Below are 9846 nucleotides of genomic sequence, written 5' to 3'. Positions count from 1 at the left end.
TCATTGGCCCTACATTCTTGTCAGTCTGCCTTGCTATACTATGGGGCCGTGATCACTCGGGAGGTGATCACGGGTATATACTATACATACATACATACTATACAGATGGTGACTAAAGTCGGGTCAGCTCATTGAGTACCCGCAAGTGATTCTGACGAGGGGGCTGAGAGGACAGGTGGCTCCATCCCGGTAGAGGTGGGCCTGGGTTCCCGACGGCCCTCGACTGTTACTTTGTGGCGGAGCGACAGGGCAGGTTGAGACCACCTAGGAGACAGGTGGGCCTGGCCCTGTTCGGCGTTCGCGGATACTTAACACGCTTAACGAGATCTTGGTATTTGATCTGAGTCGGCTACGAGCCTATACGCACTAACCATCTACGTGGGAGTAGTTATGGGTATCCCGACGTCGTGGTATCAGCCGAAGCACTTCAGACGTCAGCGACGGAGCGGCGCGCGCCGGATTGGACTGGAACGCCTACTAGGCTAGGTCTGCTTCCGGCCGCCCTCGCAACGTGCAGGTGTGCTATGGGCGATGGGCCCAGACCCCTGTGCGCTTAGGTTTAGACCGGCGTGCTGGCCTCTCTGTTGAGCCTAGGTGGGGCTGCGACGTGTTGATCTTCCGAGGCCGGGCATGACCCAGGAAAGTGTGTCCGGCCAAATGGGATCAAGCGTGTTGGGTTATGTGGTGCACCCCTGCAGGGAAGTTAATCTATTTGAATAGCAGTGATCTTCGGTAACAGGACGACTTGGAGTTGTACCTTGACCTTATGACAACTAGAACCGGATACTTAATAAAACACACCCTTCCAAGTGCCAGATACAACCGGTGGTCGCTCTACCTCAGGGATATGAGGAGGGGATCGCCGGGTAGGATTATGCTATGAGATGATATTTGGAGATTCTACAGTGGAGATGCTACTTGGAGGACTTCATTCTACTCTCTTCTACATGCTGCAAGACGGAGGCTGCCAGAAGCGTAGTCTTCGATAGGACTAGTTATCCCCCTCTTATTCTGGCATTCTGCAGTTCAGTCCACTGATATGGCCTCCTTACACATATACCCATGCATATGTAGTGTAGCTCCTTGCTTGCGAGTACTTTGGATGAGTACTCACGGTTGCTTTCTCCCCCCTTTTTCCCCTTTCCTTTCTTTCTGGTTGTCGCAACCAGATGCTGGAGTCCAGGAGCCAGACGCCACCGTCGACGACGACCCCTACTACACCGGAGGTGCCTACTACTACGTGCAGCCCGCTGACGACGACCAGGAGTTGTTAGAAGGATCCCAGGCAGGAGGCCTGCGCCTCTTTCGATCTGTATCCCAGTTTGTGCTAACCTTCTTAAGGCAAACTTGTTTAACTTATGTCTGTACTCAGATATTGTTGCTTCCGCTGACTCGTCTATGATCGAGCACTTGTATTCGAGCCCTCGAGGCCCCTGGCTTGTATTATGATGCTTGTATGACTTATTTATGTTTTAGAGTTGTGTTGTGATATCTTCCCGTGAGTCCCTGATCTTGATCGTACACGTTTGCGTGCATGATTAGTGTACGATTGAATCGGGGCGTCACAAATAAGGATTAGCAAAAGGCTAAGCTTGGGGATGCCCGAGGCACACCAAGGTAATATTCAAGAAGTATCAAGCAACTAAGCTTGGGGATGCCCCCGAGTGGCATCCCCTCTTTCTTCTAACGACCATCGGTGTTTTACTTGGAGCTATATTTTTATTTGTCACATATTGTGAGTTTTGCTTGGAGTGTCTTGTATGATATGATTCTTTTCTTGTTTTGCTTTGTGTTTTAAGTCATCTATCCTTTCTGGACACACCTAGTTGAGGGAGCCAAAATAATGCTATGACTTGTTAGAATTGCTCTCTATGCTTCACTTAAATCTTTATGAGCTATGGAATTGCTCTAGTGCTCCACTTATATCTTTTTGAGCATGGTGTGCTTTACTATTTTTGAAGAAATGCTCTCATGCTTCACTTATATTTATTTGAGAGTTAGTAAATTTATTAAGAAATTCTCTCTTGCTTCACTTAAATTATTTTGAGAGAAGAAAAATTTTATGCTCATGTTCTTCACTTAGATTTGTTTGAGCTATCAAAAGCAACATATGAAATTAGTCCCAAAGTGATAGGTATCCAAGAGGGATATAATAAAAACTTTCATGAAGATCATTGGACAAAATAAACTTGATTCTTTGTAATAGTTTTGAGATATGATGATAGTAATATGTGAGTCATGTTTATGAGTAATTGTGCTTTAGTAAGAATATTGGTGTTAAGGTTTGTGATTCCCTATGCAAGCACGAAAGTCAATAGTTATGCAATGAAATTACATCCTACTTGTGGTGCATTATTTGGTGTTAGTTATGCTTAATGCTCGCTTATGAGATTTTTCGTTTCTTGGTGGATGCTTCCCAATCTTTTGCTAGCCTTCATTTGCACTAAGTATGATCACTACTTGTGCATCCAAAATCCTTTAAACCAGTTTTTGCCACATGAGTCCACTATACCTACCTATATGCAGTATTTTTTGCCGTTCTAAGCAAATTTGTATGTGCCATCTCTAATTTCAAAATAAATTTCTCTTTTGTGTGCTCGTACCGCTCATGAAACGATAGGGGGTGGCTGATATATTTCCATGCTAGATATGTTATTCTCAAGATGAGTGTTTATTCACTTGTCATTGAACGAGAGTATGACATAGGTATTAGGGATGCCCAGTCCCGAAAAGAAAAATGAATTTACTTTATGTTGTCAAATAATAAATTCCTTCGAAAGTGTTGGTATGGAGGGCACCCGTGGATACGGTTAGCCATGGAAAGTGAAAGTGTGGTGGAAAAAGGAATAAACTTTATTTTCTGTTTGGGAACCGCCTATGATATATCTAGCATGGAAAGTATTCGGAACTACTCGATCATTTTCGTTGACAGGAAAAGCATGCCACCTATAATGTTTTATCTCTATCTTTTTCGGTTTGAGCTCTGGCACCTCTACAAATCCCTACTTCCCTCCGCGAAGGGTCTTTCTATTTACTTTATGCAATTTTTATTTTACTTGAGTTTCCATCTTTTCTTATAAAGCACCAACTAAGGGGCACTATGATCATACTTGAGCATTGGGTGTAGCTAATATGCGAGTGTGTTTCATGAATGGATTAATGATTGAGCATAATAGGCTAGGAATAACTTGCTTTAGTGTTGATATTTTGAAAGACATGGTTGCTTATTGATATGCTTGAGTATTAAAGTCTTCATTTCAAAACTAGACTATTGCTTTGAATCGTATAAAAGTCCAAATGTCCATGCTACCAAGAAAATAATATGTGATGAACATGTTAGGTAGCATTCCACATCAAAAATTCTGTTTTTATCATTTACCTACTTGACGACGAGCAGGAATTAAGCTTGGGGATGCTGATACGTCTCCAACATATCTATAATTTTTTATTGTTCCATGTTGTTATATTATCATTCTTGGATGTTTTAAAATCATTTTATAGCAACTTTATATCATTTTTTGGGACTAACCTATTGACATAGTGCCAAGTGTCAGTTGTTGTTTTCTGCTTGTTTTTTACATCGCGGGAAATCAATATCAAACGGAGTCCAAACACAGTGAAACTTTTCGTGGATTTTTTTGGACCAGAAGACATACAGTGGGCCAAACAAGTACCAAAGAGGGGGCCCGAGGTGAGCACAAGACACCTGGGCACGCCTGGAGGCCCAGGCGTGCCTTGGTGGGTTGTGCGCACCTCGGTGACCTCCCGCACTGCCTTCGTGGATTTTTCTGGTCCAAACACAGTGAAACTTTTCGTGGTCTACAGTGAACTACTCATGCATCATGGAGGGGTTCATCATCCTCATTGGTGCCTCTCCAATGATGCATGAGTAGTTCATTGTAGACCTATGGTTCCGTAGTTAGTAGCTAGATGGCTTCCTCTCTCTCTCTCTTGATTCTCAATACAATGGTCTCTTGGAGATCTATTTGATGTAACTCTTTTTGTGGTGTGTTTGTTGGGATCCGATGAACTTTGAGTTTATGATTAGATCTATGTTTTTATCCATGAAAGTTATTTGAGTGTTCTTGATCTCTTATATGCATGATTACTTATAGCCCCGTATTTCTTCTCCAAATCTTTGGTTTAGTTAGGCCAACTAGATCGATTTTTCTTGCCATGGAAAGAGGTGCTTTGTGATGGGTTCGACCTTACGGTGCTTGATCCCAGTGACAGAAGGGGAACTGACACGTATGTATCGTTGCTATTAAGGATAACAAAATGGGTCTATTTCTACATAAATAGATCTTGTCTACATCATGTCATCGTTCTTATTGCATTACTCTATTCCTCCATGAACTTAATACACTAGATGCATGTTGGATAGCGGTCGATGTGTGGAGTAATAGTAGTAGATGCAGGCAAGAGTCGGTCTACTAATCTTGGACGTCATGCCTATATAATGATCATTGCCAATATATTCATGATTATTTGAAGTTCTATTAATTCCCCAACAGTAATTTGTCTACCCACCGTACGTTATTTTTCTTGAGAGAAGCCACTAGTGAAATCTACGGCCCCCGGGTCTCTTCTTAATCATATTTGCCTTCGAGATCTATTTTCATTCGCTTTTATTTTTAGATCTATTAATGCAAAAATACCTTGCTGCAATTTTTATTTATTTATTTTATCTTGCGTTCCCGCGAGATCTATTTATCCAATCTACTACAATTTTATCTATCTTTCTACCCATGAGGGATTGGCAACCCCTCTCTTATGTCGGCTTGCAAGTATTTGTTCTTCGTGTGCAGGAGCTGTTACGTGGTGTTGCGTGGTTCTCCTACTGGTTCGATAACCTTGTTCTCATCACCGAGGGAAATACCTACCGCTGTTGTGTTGCATCATCCCTTCCTCTTTGGGTAAATATCGACACAGTTCAAGCAAACATCAGCAAGAGATGCCTAAATTTATCTTTCCATCAAACTTTGCTTGCGCGAAGCCATCTGCCTCATCTAGTGCTAAAGAGAGGTAGAAGAAAAATCTTGTTGAAGACGAAGCTTGCAAGCGCAAGTGGGCTGAAGCCACTGCTCCCTCCCCCTCTCAAAAGGGCCAGAAGTCAAAATATTCAAAAGCTTCTCATCATTCCCAAGTGCTTCCAGCTCCTCAGCAAGCCGCTCAAGAGGAGCCCATGTTTGTTGAACCAATTTCCGTTGCTCCTCCAGCCTCCACCAACACAGAAATGCATGTTGTGATAGATGAGTCTGCTCCCACAGAGGCTTCTCAGAAAGAGTCTGAAAACATTCCAGTTGTTGACTTCACCGCAGCTAAAGATATTGGTCATGATGACAATGTGAACCAAGATGGTGATGTAGTTCTTCCTCAGCTCCAATATGAACCGGTATCATCGCATGTTCAGGGAAAAAGTGAGCATGTCAATATTGGCGATCCTCCGACGCCAATCATTCCTGATGAGTTCTGGGAAGAGCAGCACCCCTATTCGCCTCTTCATGAAGTGATTCCCATGGCTCCACCCTCTCAAGTTACCACACCCATGCTTGATTCACCACATACACCACCAGAAACCATGGATGAAGATAGTGCATCTTCACAAGCGTCGCCCTCATTCAGAAGGCTTTGTAGAGGCCCAAGGCCCTCCTCCTCCATGTCTAACATTCCTGAAGAGTAAGTACGTGTTGAAACCTCTGTTGCACAAGAGATCACACATGAAGCTATACCTTCCAGCACCAAGGCAGAACCTAAAGCTAAATAGGCTGGAGACATTCCGGCTACAACAACCGAAGGCACTAAAGCTCCAACTTCTGACACCATTGCCACTGCTGTGACACCTAAGGCTGAAGCCACAGTGACTGAAACCAATGTCGCTGAAGCCAATGAAGCAGAAGCTAGTGAAACTTATTTGACTGAAGATACTGCTCGGTCCACAGGTAATGATAGCATAGTCTTGGCTGAAGACAAATCTGGGCCTAGAGTTCAAATGGTTCGAGTCCAATGGCCAAATCGCACTCCTCCTGAAGTGCCTGAACTCTAGTATGAATTCAACATCAATAATAGGCCGCAGATTCAGAAGCCAATGCCTAGACTGCCAAGGCTTCGAAGTGCTGCTTCAACAAACTGCACATTCAGTGTCTTAAGCTTCAGAGAGCACAACACATTCTTTAACCATGCCAAGAACCCCTATGACAAGCCGCAATTATCTTCAGACGGGTTCTGGAGCCATCTTCAAAGAAGCTATTATATGTGTGTGCTTTACAATAAAGATTGAATTCACCCGCGCAAGAGGCTCGGCTATGAAGCCATGACAGATTTGTCATGCTTTGATAAAGCACTAGAATGCTTCAAGGATATTGGATTACTGCCCTTTGTCACAGACAACGAACACTAGAATGAGGAGTTGATTCTTCAATTTTATGCAACTCTCCACATCTCAGGCTACAACAGGGATCCAAACACTTGGGTTATTGAGTGGATGATAGGAGATGTACATCACAAGGCTCATGCTAGAGAGCTTCTTGAGCTAACCAACCTGCCCACTTCTGGTGAAGATTATGAACCAGGTTGTGATGCCTATGCTAAGGCCATGGAGAGCATCTTCCACAAGTCGGAGCCCAACATGATAGAAATGCTTACCATGATGAAACCATTGCCTGCTGAAGCTCATTGTCCCACTGCATTCTTTGTGAATGACCTTGAGTATTTGTGTCGCACCGTATTTCATATACTTCGACATACTTTGTGGCCTATCAAAGGGCATTCTTCTTCACGCAAGCTCAAAGGCGCCTTGAGACAGTGGTCTACTATGTCGTCAATGGCATAAGGTCCAACATGTATGACTTATTCATTAGGCAACTTGCAGCATCAGGAATAGATCTATTTGGCCTCAAATTCTATGCGCCATGGATCATGTCCCTAATCAAGGCTCGCTCCTCAGTCCAGTATGAACCCTCTGTTCGTACACATCACATCTTTCTTCCTGAAGTTGATGCTCCTTGCGAAGTTATTTATCCTTCAGCAGATAAAGATCCAAGGCTTATGGAACCAAGCCACTCTGCAAATATGGAAGCCATTCATCTTCCTACTATGGCCTCAACTTCTGGTCTTGTTGGTCAGTTTTGGCAACCTCAACAAGCTAATACTGAAGCCACTACCAGCACATTACCTCAACGGCCTTAGAAGCATGCCAGGGTGATGACAGACAGGGAACTCCTCGTGTCCCTTCATAAAAAATAGGATAGGCACCATTTATGGAAAAAGCGTCAGATGCAAAGTCTTCTCAGTGAAATCAATCGCATCAGAAACTTATCGACCAAAAATGTGTTTGTCGCTCATGAAGCTAATCATCATGCTTGGAAGATTCTCACGCTCTTATGATCTGAAGAAGTCCTTGTTGTCGATGGCTTCAAATAAAGCTTCAAGTTAGGGTCCAAGCCACCGGCAACTGAGAAATAGCGAGCTAGGCCATCCATTGAAGACTCAGAATACTCATCTTCTGTGCCCACAGTTCATGCTAAGGTGGTCCATGAAGAAAACGATGTCACTTCTCCGGCTATGACTTCACGGCATCGTGATGTTATGTCAGGCCCTTCTGCACCACCCAACTCCAACGTCGACTTGGCTGTACCAAGAACTTCAACAACACCTTCCAGGAACAGTTAGACACTATATTTTTAAACCATTTTGGTCATTTGATGAAAAAGTGGGAGAAGCATACGAGTTGATAGTCTTCAAGCGGGCATACTGGGCTGGGCCTTGACTATATTTTGTTAAGTTTGCAACTCTCGTTCATGAACATTTTTCATTTTGGGTTGTAAAATTAAGTCCTGATGGACGTCTGCTACATTTGCTACTCTCGTTTGCATGCTGCCTTAATTGATTTTGTGTGCATGAAGTCATTCTACAGACGCCCATTTTCCATTGTGCATCATCAAACTATTCTTTATATGCACTAGGATTTGACTTCATGAAAAGAGGGAGATCTCAACAAAGTAAATCCTTCCATGTGCATTTGCATTGAAAAGCAAATTACTTATATGCACATCTTCAGGAAGAGCCCCTTCCAATTTCATGAAGCCAAACACCTTGTTCCTTAACTTTCCATATTTATATCCCCGTTGAAAACTTCAACCAGTTTGTCATCAATCACCAAAAGGGGGAGATTGTAAGTGCATCTAGTGCCACCTTTTGTTGGTTTTTGAGTATTGACGACAAACTTGGTTGTGGGACTAATGTGTTTGTGAGATTTGCAGGAGAACACAGGTAGGAGTCCCTATTGATTTAGTTTACCCATCAAAGATGACCCCTAAAAATGTATGAAGACATTGAAGATAATGGTGGTTCAGGAAGACATTCATGCTGAAGATAATGGTACACGAAGACTTACGTGTTGAAGATAATGGTACGCGAAGACTTTTGCTTGAAGACAATGGAGCACGAAGACGTAGTCTTTTGGTAGTTTTAGTTTCTTCCTTCCCGAGTCATAGGAACCACCGCACTGTTAAGTGGGGTCGAGGTAAACAAAGTCAGAAAACTGACGTGATGCTCAACCTAAAATCCTATGTCTTCGAGCGAAGACAATGAGAGAAAATCTCTTCCAGAGTTGGTTGAGTTAGCTTTACTTGGAGCCCAAGTCAAGTTGTCGCGTGATAGGTCTCCAACGTATCCATAATTTTTTATTGTTCCATGCTATTATAGTATCAATATTGGATGCTTTATATGCAATTATATACCATTTTTTGGGACTAAACTATTAACCTAGTGCCAAGTGACAGTTGTTGTTTTTGCCTGTTTTTGGTTTTCCAGGAAATCAGTACCAAACGAAGTACAAACCCAGCGAAACTTTTGACGATTTTTTTGCACAAGAGACACACTAGAAGCTTCGGGAGGAGACAGAAGGCAAACAAGGAGATGGTAAGGCAACAGGGCGTGCCCTGATGCCTTGTGGGCCCCTCATGGCTCCGTCTGACCTAATTCCACCTCTATAAATTCTCTAAAATTGGGAAACCAACAGAGAGCCACCTAAAATACTTTTTCCACAGCCACAAGTCTCTCTTCTTCTGCGATCTCTAGAGGCCTTTTCCGATACTCTGCCTGAAGGGGAATAGATAATGGAGGGCTTCTACATCAACCTTGTTACCCTAGTTAAGGTTTGTGATTCCCGAAGCATGCACATATTATCTTATGCTAAGAAGTTTGGAGCATGATTAATTATTGATTGTCTTCCATACGAGTGGCGGTTGGGGACGAGCGATGGTCTTTTCCTATCAATCTATCCCCCTAGCGGCATGCATAGTAGTACTTTGCTTTGAGGGCTAATAAACTTTCGCAATAAGTATGTGAGTTCTTTATGACTAATGTGAGTTCATGGATTATACGCACTCTCACCTTTCCGCAATTTGCTAGCCTCTTCAATACCGTGCATTGCCCTTTCTCACCTCAAGAGATGGTGCAAACTTCGCCGTGCATCCAAACCCTGTGATAAGATACGCTCTATCACACATAATCCTCCTTATATCTTCCTCAAAACAGCCACCATACCTACCTATTATGGCATTTCCATAGCCATTCCGAGATATATTGCCATGTAACTTCCATCGTTCCATTCATATGACACACATCATCATTGTCATATTGCTTTGCATGATCATATTGCTGACATAGTATTTGTGGCTTAGCCACCGTTCATCATTTTTATAGATGTTATGCTAGCATCATTGCACATCCTGGTAAACTGCTAGAGGCATTCATATAGAATCATATTTAGTATCGATTTGTAATTTTGAGTTGTAAGTAGAAAGAAGTATGATGATCATCATTATTAGAGCATTGTCACAG

Source organism: Triticum aestivum, chromosome 6B (assembly GCF_018294505.1).
Source record: "Triticum aestivum cultivar Chinese Spring chromosome 6B, IWGSC CS RefSeq v2.1, whole genome shotgun sequence".
NCBI classification, from domain to species: domain Eukaryota; kingdom Viridiplantae; phylum Streptophyta; class Magnoliopsida; order Poales; family Poaceae; genus Triticum; species Triticum aestivum.
Note: the sequence above shows the minus strand (reverse complement) of the source record.